Genomic DNA, 11,946 nt, shown 5'->3' on the forward strand with positions numbered 1-11,946 from the left:
GACCACCTAGGAGCCACTGCAGCTGTGCCTCTGCCCTCCCCCTCTGCCTGCCAGGCACCCAGTTACCCTGGAAAACACCATGACCTTCCTGGGTGTCCTTCCTCCAGGAAGCTGCCTGATGCCCGCAACTGGATCAAAGTCCCATTCCTGCTCTTACACCCTCTGGACCTGCTCCTGTGCCAGTGCTGATGATCACAGTCCTGTGAGATTGCCTCCCAGACCAGACAGCACTCCAAGGGGCGGGGACCAAGTGACTTTGTACCCAGAAAGTAACAGGCGTTACAGTAGTGACAGTAAATGTTGGATTGGTAATTCTACAAAGTCCTGGCTGGGTGGGGAGCTGGGGAACTGGAGGTGAGGAAGAATCTGCTTCATTTGGACTTTACACTGAGTCTCAGATGTCTAGAATGAAACCACGGCCCTGTCCCAATGCCAGAGACACCCGTGAGAATGTCCCTTCCTTCTTTTGTCTTCTGTCTAGGCTGTCCTACTCTCATGGGATCTGTTTTAATGCTGACTTTGATCACCACTTTATGTTAATCACTCATCATAATTGAATACAAATAAAATTCTTGTTTTGAGGGCTCCAATACATCTGAGTATATGAATGTCTCCTGTAGCTGCTGCCTCTACATTTCTGTGCCCATCAACCTTTCCCGTTCCGTGTCACCTCCCATGTCTGTGCTATCCCTACTGTTCATCAGGATCCTTCTGGGCACTCAGCTGTTTCCCCTAATTTCCCTCAAACCATCTACATAAAGCATTTATGTGCAACCGATTATACTGAAGGTTTGGGGAGGGGAGGAGTTGTAAGCTACAGCACAATTTAAAATTGAATATTGAACATCCCCGTTTCTCAGAACTCCTCTTCAGCCTGCTCTGAGAACTTCCCATGGGTCTCGTCAAGTCTAGCCTCTTGCTACTCGCTGTGGTCCCAGCTCCCTCTTCCAGCAGCTTCTCTCACGTATCCCTCTCCTCTTCTCTCTTTAGAGGACCTCTTCCTCAGTTCCCCCTACCTTTGTTATACTGAGTCTCATCTGGACTCCAGACCTATGTGCTTTAACCCATAGACTCATGAGCACACCGTTAACCGTGGTCAGACAGCAGGAAGGGCGATTCATTCTCCTTCTCTACCTTCTGTGCCTGGTTAATTCCTACTTATTGCTCACATCTCAACATGAAAGTCATGTCCCTCCAAAGGGAAGTTATGTCATCCCAGTCACCATCTCAATTTGGCCACCTGCATCCCAGAGCAGGTGAGTCCCCAGTATCCAGCATGTAGTCTCATGGTTCCAACTTTACCTTTAAAGAAAGTGTCGGAGTAACGTATTTGCATAATTACTACATTTACACTTTTCTCGTCCCCTAGATTGTAAAGTCCCCATCACCTAGGAAGTTCCTTGGTCCATGTTGGGTGCTAAAGAAATGTAAGTAAAAGAACGAATGAATGAGTGAAAGGGCATCCTTAGCAGAGGAAACCGAATACTCAAAATAGAGGCGGGGAAAATCATGACTAATTAGGGAACGAAAAGTAGTTTAAGATGTCTGGATTGGAGGGAAAACTGGGCAGGACTGCCGCTACTCCACATGGCTTCTCTGTGCTGCAAGCAAGCAAAAGGCACCCTTCCTTCTTGTATCTGAGACTCCTCACCAGGGCTCACAGGTGTGGCCAGAGCCCAAGCTGCATCATCTCTGCCCCCACATGGCCCTTGGCCTGGTGCATTTGTGCAGAACCCCCACACATCTAGAAGTAGCAGCCCCACAGTGCTGGGGAGTGGCTGCGGAGGTAAGGGGGTGAGTCCAGGGAGGAGGAGCCCTGCCGAACCTGGGACTTCATCGTACCTGGATCACTGCACCAGTCAGAACGCTGCCCTCTCTCCCCAGTCTCTCCTCCGAGTCACCTGTGCATGATGGTGAGAGTGACCTTTGTCAAATGCAATTCTTGAGTCGTTTACCTGCTTAAGATTCTTTGCAGACAGTGTTTCCTAGCTTGGCAGGAGGCCTTACCAAAACTGCCAGAAACAGTCCCGGAGTTCTGTGCTTGGGCCCCTTTCTCTACCCCAGCAAAGAGAGTAGGGACTTGGCAGCCTGACTTTCTGAACCAAATCCCAGCTATGCCACTTGCCAACTACACGATATTGGGAAAGTCGGTAATCTGTGTCTTCATTTGCAGTCTACAAAATGCAGATGGTAATTGCAGCTACTTCACTGAGGTTTTGAAAGTTTTAAATGAGTTAATTCACATAAATTAGTTAAAGCAGGGCCTGGAGCAAAATTAAAGTCAATAAACAGTAGCTATTATTACTACTATTAGTAGCAAGTGCAACGAAGGCAGGACATGCTGTTAGAGCAAAGCAAGAGAGCGATTAATTCTGCCTGAGGAATCAGCAAAGGACATAATAGACAGTTCTTACTGGAACTGGACTTTGTAGAATGAATAGAAGTTTTCTAGCAGTTCATACAAGATAGAGGGATAGTACGTGCAAAGTTGGTAACGTGCAAAAGTGCATGATGGGTTCTGTAAAATAAGGATAATGTTTATTCATTTGCAAATACCAACCCTGTACATTTAATTTCCCCTTATAAATCATGATTTGTTTCAGCCTCTTACCTCTAAGGCAGTTAAAGTTTATTGGCCAGGGCAGGAGGGAATGAGCATTTGGCCTCTGCAGCAGGGGATGTCACTGCCCCACCCGTATCCCCTCCGCATGATTGCTGAAAGATTGCAACTCTGCTGAGGACTTCCTCCAGCTGCAGAGAAATATTCAGCCCTCTCCATAGAACAGGCTGGAAGTGCTGGGGAATTAACCACCCTTCAGCCAATGAGAAACAAAAGCCGATGGGTCACTGTGGAATCATGGGTTGCTTAACCCCCTCCAGTGGGACAGCCCGGAGGCTTGTTCTAAACCATCTCCGGAGGCTTGTTCTAATCCATCTCCTGAGGCTCTCAGGGGGATTGAGCCACAGTTGCTCACAGAGTTAAGGTGCTCATTATTGCTGCTGCTGCTGCTAAGTCGCTTCAGTCGTGTCTGATTCTGTGCGACCCCATAGACGGCAGCCCACCAGGCTCCACCATCCTGGGATTCTCCAGGCAAGAACAATGGAGTGGGTTGCCATTTCCTTCTCCAATGCATGAAAGTGAAAAGTGAAAGTGAAGTTGCTCAGTTGTGTCCGACTTTTCGTGACCCCATGGGCTGCAGCCTACCAGGCTTCTCCGTCCATGGGATTTTCCAGGCAAGAGTACTGGAGTGGGGTGCCATAAGGTGCTCACAACATCCTGAAGAGCTCCCTTCCCTTCCCTGTCTTATTTCACCACCCCCTGCTCTGTTTCCCAGAATCACCTCCTAAATAAACTGCTTGCACTTAGTTTCCTGTTCTATTTCTGAGGAGGTCAAACTAAGAGAGTCTTAGGGACTTGAAGGTTCTCACGTCATGGCTTAATTTTTCTACTTGCTTTGGGATGCTCCATACCTCAGCTTTTTCATCTTTAATAAGGGAGGTGGCAAGGGTTTGAATTCATTGAGATGAAATCTTGGGAGCCTTCTAATGCTGACACTGTATGCTTCTAATTTGATTTCACAGTGGTCTCCTCAGGGCGGGGAGGGCTGGGGGGAGCAGAGGGGTGAGCGGTAGTGGAGAGCATCCAGGGAAAGCAAGTCATGTACCTTCGCTTGAATAGAAACAGTACAAAGAGAAAAACCGACAAGTACTTTTCGGAGAACTGAAATGTGATTGCCATGAGCAATAATAACATTAAGAAACAGCTTTGGGTGGTGAAAGGAAGATGTTTAAAAACAAGTAGGTGTTCTAAAAAATACCATGAAGAAGCTATTCTTTGAGTGATTTGCAATATAGTTTAGGTCCCAAAAGCACTCAATATGTGAAACTCTTAACTATGTCCCTGGGTGGGAACTGCCAGAAGCCCAAGCAAAACAGTGTCAGTTTTCCATTAACCTAGAGCGAGCGTCTCTCTAGACTTCCAGCCCTAAGTAAGATGACTGTAATTTCTCCTTTTCTCCAGGGTGATAAGTTGGGAGAACTTTAAAGTCTATCAGATAAATATAAATCCTAGAGGCTTAAATTGAGGTAATTACAGTTTACTTTCATATTTCAAGATCAAATCTCAGCTTTTGCCAGGACTCACAAAGTAGAAATATCAGACATTTACTGTGATCTTATATAAACTTTATAATGTTCACTTAAAGAGGAAAGGAAAAGCACCATTATATCTTCCCCTGAATAGAATGCAAAAGCCTGGGTCCATCTCTCAGTACAGTTCATATGTAAAGTTTTGAATAATATACATGCAGAATGGGAAGGAACCTCAGGAGTCAGATAGCTTAGCCTACCCCCCCTCTTCAGTCAAGGTCAGTGTATCTCGGACAGCCTCCCGGACAGGCAAGTTTAGCCAGCATCTGCTTCAGTCAGCCAGTTCAGTCACTCAGTGGTGTCCGACTCTTTGCGACCCCATGGACTGCAGCACGCCAGGCTTCCCTGTCCATCACCAATTCTCGGAACTTGCTCAAACTCATGTCCATCGAGTTGGTGATGCCATTAGCATCTGCTTGCACACCCCCAATAAAGAGAAACTGACTACCACCCCACCCCCCGAAAACAAAGCAACCATCATCAGATGACACGGACGATAAGCAAGTCCTTTCTTATGTTGCCTAAACTTTGCATCCCTAAATTTCCACCATTTACATCATACATGTCACATAATTTGTGACAGCGTCACATAAAGCATTTATGTTAAAATGACCCACCCCACTATTTGTGATCTATTCTTAAAGAAATAATTCACAAACTGGGGAATATGCTGTTCAGTTCAGTTCAGTTCAGTCGCTCAGTCGTGTCCGACTCTCCGCGACCCCGTGGATCACAGCACGCCAGGCCTCCCTGTCCATCACCAACTCCCGGAGTTCACTCAAACTCATGTCCACAGAGTCGGTGATGTAGAACTTCACATTTATCTGGGCTGGGCAGTACACAAGGACTAATGTGTGCATGCTCAATTGCTTCAGTCATCTCTTTTCGACCCCACAGACTGTAGGCCACTAGGCTTCTCTGTCCATGGGATTAATCCCAGCAAGAATACTGGAGTGGGTTGCCATTTTCTCCTCCAGGGAATCTTCCCGACCCAGGGATCAAACCTGCATCTCCTGTTTAGGTGGATTCTTTTACCACTTGAGCCGCCTGGGAAGCCCCACGTAGAGATTAATAAAATAGGTCATTTTCCAAAAAAGAAAAAACCTCTCACAACTATTAATATGAAAGTGCTTCTAGGAAAGGGCACTTTCATATCAATTGTCTCATTTGGTTCTCAATCCCACTCTGGGATGTTGAATTATTTACAAATGAAGAAGCAACTGGGAGAGGGGAAGTGACGTGGCTGAGGGCTGACACTCAGGAGCTGTGCTGGCCTTTGAACCCAGAATTCTGCCCCCCACCTTCAGGTCTCTCCCCCTTGCACTACTCACGTATGCAGCATGCTTGGGAATGCGACTCTAGGTTCTGGGCATGTGGAACAAAGGGGCAAAATATCTTCAGCCCCAACAGAGGTCAATCTATTCATAACAATAAGGCAGGCAAGTAAGTAAGTTACTGCAGTCCATTGCAGTAGGACAGAGATTAGAGGTAGGAACAAAATACTTCAGGAAAACAGAGAAAAGAGTAACAAATTCTTGGTAGAGTGGGTAGGAAGGGATTTACAGACTTGGCTTTTGAAGGGTGAATAGAAATTTCCATGTGGAAAATGGAATGAATCCTATTTCCAAGCAGAAGAAACAGCACAAAGCTAGAAAGTTATGCTTGGAGTAAACTGAGGTACTCAGTGTGGCTGAAGCATCCAGTGTGTAGGAGAATAAAGCAGATCAGCTAGGAGAAGTAGACAGATGTCATCTTAAGGACATGAGTGTCACTATGAATTGGGTGCAATGATGTAGCCAAAAACGGACAGGGTCAGGGAGGGAGAGTGGGATTCCCAGGTAGCTTAGCAGTAAAGAATCCCCCTGCTAATGCAGGAGATGAAGGTTCGATCCCTGGGCCTGGAATGGCCAGGGAGGAAATGGCAATCCACTCCATTATTTTTGCCTGGGAAAGTCCCAAGCACAGTGGCATCTAGCAGGCTACAGTCCGTGGGGTTGCAAAGAGTCAGACAAGACTGAGTGACTGAGCATGCACGCAGGGAGGGTGAATGAATAAAGGCAATGAACATGCCCAAGGAGCATCTTTTGTTTCAGAAAGATCATTATCAAGACAGAAAGAGAACAGAGAAAGGGAATAAAGGATCAGAAGCTGCTGAGGGAAATTTATGAGGTGAGTGCAGTATCATTGAAAATAATAAGGATGAATGGACAAAAATAATATGCTGTATACACACCTTGGAACACTATTAAGCCGTAAAAAGGTGTGGAATCTTGATGTAGACTGTAATGTGGATGGACCTTGAAAACATTATGCTTAGTGACATAAGCCAGACACAGAGGGAAGACGAAGATGATTCCACTTATACCAAGTACATAGAATAGGCAAATTCAGAGATACAGCGTAAAGTACAGGCTACAGGGTTGGGGGAGAGGCGGGAACGAGGAGCTATTACTAATGGGTACAGGTTTCTGTTGGGGAAGATAAAAAATCTGGGCATAGACAGTGCAATGGTTACACAGGATGTGAATGCATAGAATGCCACTGAATTGTACACTTACACATGGTTAAACTCAGGTTAAAAATCTTACAATTCAAAGAATCAGCGGTGGTGGTTGTATAGAAATATCCTAAAGCAAATATAACAAAACAATGGGTTTAGATTTGAGCCCACTGATGCTGAGGTATCTGTGGGATGACCCACTAGGACTGCCAAAGAACTTTTTTGTATCTGTGGGTCTGGAGCTTGGTGGAGGGATCAGGGCTTAAAACATCCTTCAAATTCTTGCCTGGGAAAAATGGAACCTGTCTCATAGAACTACTAGTAGAACTGTGCTTCTGTGTTGGGGGTAGTGGTGCTGCCCAGGGGTGTAAAATAATTGAGGACAGTGAGTTACTTGAGACTTTTATTTTGTGGGTACAACGGAGAAAGGGAGTGGGTGGGGCCTCTCTCTGTCCAGTCAGGCTTCCGGGAACTGGTTGGTTCACATATGTTATAACAGACCATGGAGGTGGAGGGGGAGACAACAGGGCATATTGCCCAGTTGCTGGTGGTTCTGAGGGAGGCAGCCTCAACCAGCAGGGATGACCTCTGCTACAGAGCTACCCTGCCTGGGGTCCCACCCTTCTGAGAGCAGCCTGTACCCAGTGACTAATAAGTATAAAGTCCCAGACATTTCAGCCATGTCAGCCTAACATGAAACAACTCTGATGGGTCATTTTGTTCCAGAGCCCCCACCCAGTGGGGTTGGCCAAAGCTGCTGTGACATCTACATCACATCTTAACCATGCCTCCCATCCACTGGGATGGTCCAGGGTGCTCTCTCACAAACATCCTGCATGCTAAACTACAGTCTCTGAGTCTGAACCTCACCTGTGACAGGGGGCTAAATAGCTATCAGCTTTTTTGACTTTACCTAGAGTAGTCATCCCAAACTGTGCTGACTGGATCCCTTAAGCCAGTCCCAAACTCTGGATTCTCCATGGGGACTGGTGAGTAGCTAATGGCTATTTTCTGTTTTATGAGATAGAGTGTTAACAGGGTTCAATTAATCCACTTGGACAACTAACAAAAAGACTATGTGTTCAGCAAATAATTCCATCCTGGCTACACCAATGCCCTCCTATAACAAAAGTCATTAAACCTTAATGTGTTTTATTTTCTTTCCTGCAGCCCTGAAGTGTTTGCTGACATTTGAAGCCTGGTAATAATCATTGTCCCCCAGCCATGTTTCTGACTCTTCAGGCAAATTCTTGGCTGTCCCATTTTCTGAGTCAGATGTTCTAATCAACTAATTCATTCTAAACAGCCTTGCTTCTGGATATAAAGAAGGAAGAGAAAAAAAAACCTCTTCAAACTTTAGGGTCACAAAACTGCACTAGAAAAAGTCCCCAGTGGAATCACTGGATGGTCACATTACAGATTTTATTGATAAAAATCAATATAGTTGAGATGTTTATGCATTTGGCATGAATCGAACCAAGATTGAAGACCAAAAAAAATTCTTACTCAAAACCTCTTAGAGGGATTTGTTTTGGTTTTGCTTTGGTTGCTGCTTTTTCACAGTACATTTTAAAGCTCAGTAAACTAAGAAAACTATCACTTCATGGGAAATAGATGGAGAAACAGTGGAAACAGTGTCAGACTTTATTTTTTTGGGCTCCAAAATCACTGCAGATGCTGATTGCAGCCATGAAATTAAAAGACACTTACTCCTTGGAAGGAAAGTTATGACCAACCTAGATAGCATATTAAAAAGCAGAGACATTACTTTGCCAACAAAGGTCCGCCTAGTCAAGGCTATGGTTTTTCCAGTGGTCATGTATGGATGTGAGAGTTGGTCTGTGAAGAAAGCTGAGCGCCGAAGAATTGATGCTTTTGAACTGTGGTGTTGGAGAAGACTCTTGAGAGTCCCTTGGACTGCAAGGAGAGCCAATCAGTCCATTTTAAGGAGATCAGTCCTGGGTGTTCATTGGAAGGACTGATGCTAAAGCTGAAACTCCAATACTTTGGCCACCTCCTGTGAAGAGTTGACTCACTGGAAAAGACTCTAATGCTGGGAGGGATTGGGGGCAGGAGGAGACAGGACGACAGAGAATGAGATTGCTGAATGGCATCATCGAGTCGATGGACACGAGTATGAGTGAACTCCAGGAGTTGGTGATGGACAGGGAGGCCTGGCGTGCTGTGATTCATGGGGTTGCAAAGAGTCGGACACGACTGAGCGACTGAACTGAAACTAAGAAAAGCACATTTTGCGTTGTATTTAATCTCAGGAACATATAGATTAACTAGGATATAGGTGTATAAACCTTTATAAATAAGAGATTTCAAATGGACTCATTCTTGAAAATTGTATCTGCCTGATTAACAAATGTTCATCGAGCACTGATAATGTGCATATATAACTGTTAAATATGTATTGTCTTGTTTAATCTTGTGAGACAGGCGGAGCCTGTAGGCACAAGGTGAATGATGCCTCCCGCAGCTGTGTAGCATGGCAGCCGAGGACAGGCTCATTTTCTCTTTCTCTGACGAGGGAGGGAGGTGTGGAGGCACACGGTGATTCAGCACCTTGCCACCCACTCACACAATTGATGCGTGACACAGACAGGACTCACACTAAGCTGATTTAACTAAACCAGGGCTGTTACATTACACTGTACCTTGTCCTCTGCTGTAAGATACAAGAGCTCACCGTGGCAAGGAACAGTGTCATCTGTTATAACTTCCTCTGTGTTCTAGCTGTCCCCTTTGCCTTCCTCCCCAAATCCCATGCATTCATTAAGGTCCACAGAAAATGTCTGTAAAAATCTCCCTGGACCCCTTCTTCCTGTAGTAGAATTGACCACATCCTCTCTTTGTCCCCAGAGTACTCTGTACCTGAATATTTTCTAGTTTTCCAAGACAGAATAGTAACAGCATTCAAAAAAACATTTAATGAATGCACTTCTAGTACTTACAGCAGTTTTATTCCTTGAGACACACAAGGAGCATTTGCTCTTGCCCTTTTGCCCAACCACCATCCCTCATCTCTTTTTTTTTTTTTTACTCTTCTTTTAGACTCTACCTTCATAACCGGACTTGTTTATACTTACTATATTATCTTCTGTATTGAAGAGTTACTGCCTATTTGTCCCGTTCTCCTTAGGACTCTAAATTTCTCAAGAGCGATGATGAAGTTTCATTCACTTCTGGATCCTCTTTCCTTGGTACCTGACACTCCCCAACTGACTGCTCAACAAAATTCAAAGAAGTCTCTCTCTGGCCAACTAAATTTGTCTACTGGATGTGGAATTCCATGTCTTAGTTCAAGGAGAGAAAAGCTCTTATCAACTGTATCAACCTATAGGATATAATTCAAAATGTATTTATTGAAATTAAGGTCAAATGTTACTGAAGGAATAAAAAATTTATTGGCCCATTTCAAAATAGCTGCACAGAATATCCAAAGCCCTGCCTGCATTTTAGCTCTTTCATTTGTATTGGAATTGAAGAAAGTTTTCCATTTCAGAAAGAAAACACCATGAGTGTAAATAAAATGTACCATCATGTCTGTATTGGGTTAATGATAATTCTTGCATCACAGGCTGTGTGATATGATAGTTTAAAACATACACTTGAATCCATCTGAGGGTGGAAGGTGTATGATATAGTAAATCATCATACAAAGGAACCTCAATGTAGCCTAAATGCACTTATGCTTCTCTCGTATTAAAATTTATGTGAAAATTTATTAGAACATTAGGCCAAAATAATTTTATCCTTAGATGTCCAACTGGATTTGGAGAGACTGTTAATATTTACACTAACAGCTATATGCTATGGACACAGAAAGTTCATCCACCTAGATGGAGCAAGAAGGAAAAAGAACTCTTTGTGACAGTCAACGTTGATGACACAAGATCAGTACCTCAAAGCTCCCCAACAGGACATTTTCATTCTCGTTTTATACAATCATATCAAACTAGTAACCTCATCCCCAAGCCCACTCTACATCATAAATATAAAATGAGGAGGAAAAGAAGTTCTGCAATAATGAGATGAATGGTCAACAAGGGAAGGACTAATACCAAGGCAGCATAAATGCTAAAGACCAAACAAAAGTCATATTAGGGTGGAGGCAGTGTTTGCTGGCGCAAATGGGTCTCCTCCATCATCACAGCCCTGCATTTATGTTGGCCGATAGAACTACTGAAGTTCAGACTGGGAAGCCAAAACCGTCAAGTTCAATTCAGTTCAGTTCAGTCGCTCAGTCGTGTCCGACTCTTTGCGACCCCATGAATCACAGCACACCAGGCCTCCCTGTCCATCACCAACTCCCGGAGTTCACTCAAACTCATGTCCATCGAGCTGGTGATGCCATCCAGCCATCTCATTCTCTGTCGTCCCCGTCTCCTCCCGCCCCCAATCCCTCCCAGCATCAGAGTCTTTTCCAGTCAAGAATGCATTGAAATATATCCGGGACCTTTTTCTTCCTAAAAAAAAAAAAGGAGGTTAGGAAATATGTGAAAAATTTAGATGTTCCTGCCAATTAGAAGACTATTATAAAGTACAGCAGAACTACTTGAAAAATTCAGATATTCAGAACCCATTCATTAGGGTTCAAGAAATAGAGGTTTCCACTTCAAGGACTTGACACAGTGGAGAATGTAAAGCCTGTCCTGACTAGTAGTTTTCTTTAAAGGCAAAGCAAATTTTTAAATGCTATCAGGTCCAACCCCTTTCTCAATTCAAACTCAACTTGATATATCACTGCTTTATAAATTAGTTCATATCTGATTATACCTAACTTGAAGTGTAACACCAGTCATCTCAAAAACCACCTACATGGTGTGGACAATACTGCAAATAGACTTTCAGATGGGAGCAGGATGGTGTGTGGCTGAAAAGTAATCTGATTTTTATGCTTCCTTTCTCCTTCCCTCCCTCTTCACATTTAGTTTAAAGTCAATACTAAAGAATTGCAGTTTAAATGTGTATATAATGTGTATTGCCAAGTAGCACCAATAGTACCTTTTTTCTTTTATTGGAGTATAATTGCTTCACAATGCTGTGTTCGTTTCTTCTGTACAACAAAGTGAATCAGTTATATGTATACCCATATACACATATCCCCTCCCTCTTGGGCATCCCTCCAACCTCCACCCCCATCCTCCACACAGAGGTCATTATAGAGCACCGAGCTGAGCTCCCTATGCTACACAGCAGCTTCCCACTAGCAATCTGTCTTACACATGGCAGTGTGTATATGTCAACCCTAATCTCCCAATTTGTCCCACTCCCCACTCCCCCCCATG

Source organism: Moschus berezovskii, chromosome 4 (genome assembly GCF_049115385.1).
Source record: "Moschus berezovskii isolate FMDL1 chromosome 4, NW_MosBer_1.0, whole genome shotgun sequence".
NCBI classification, from domain to species: domain Eukaryota; kingdom Metazoa; phylum Chordata; class Mammalia; order Artiodactyla; family Moschidae; genus Moschus; species Moschus berezovskii.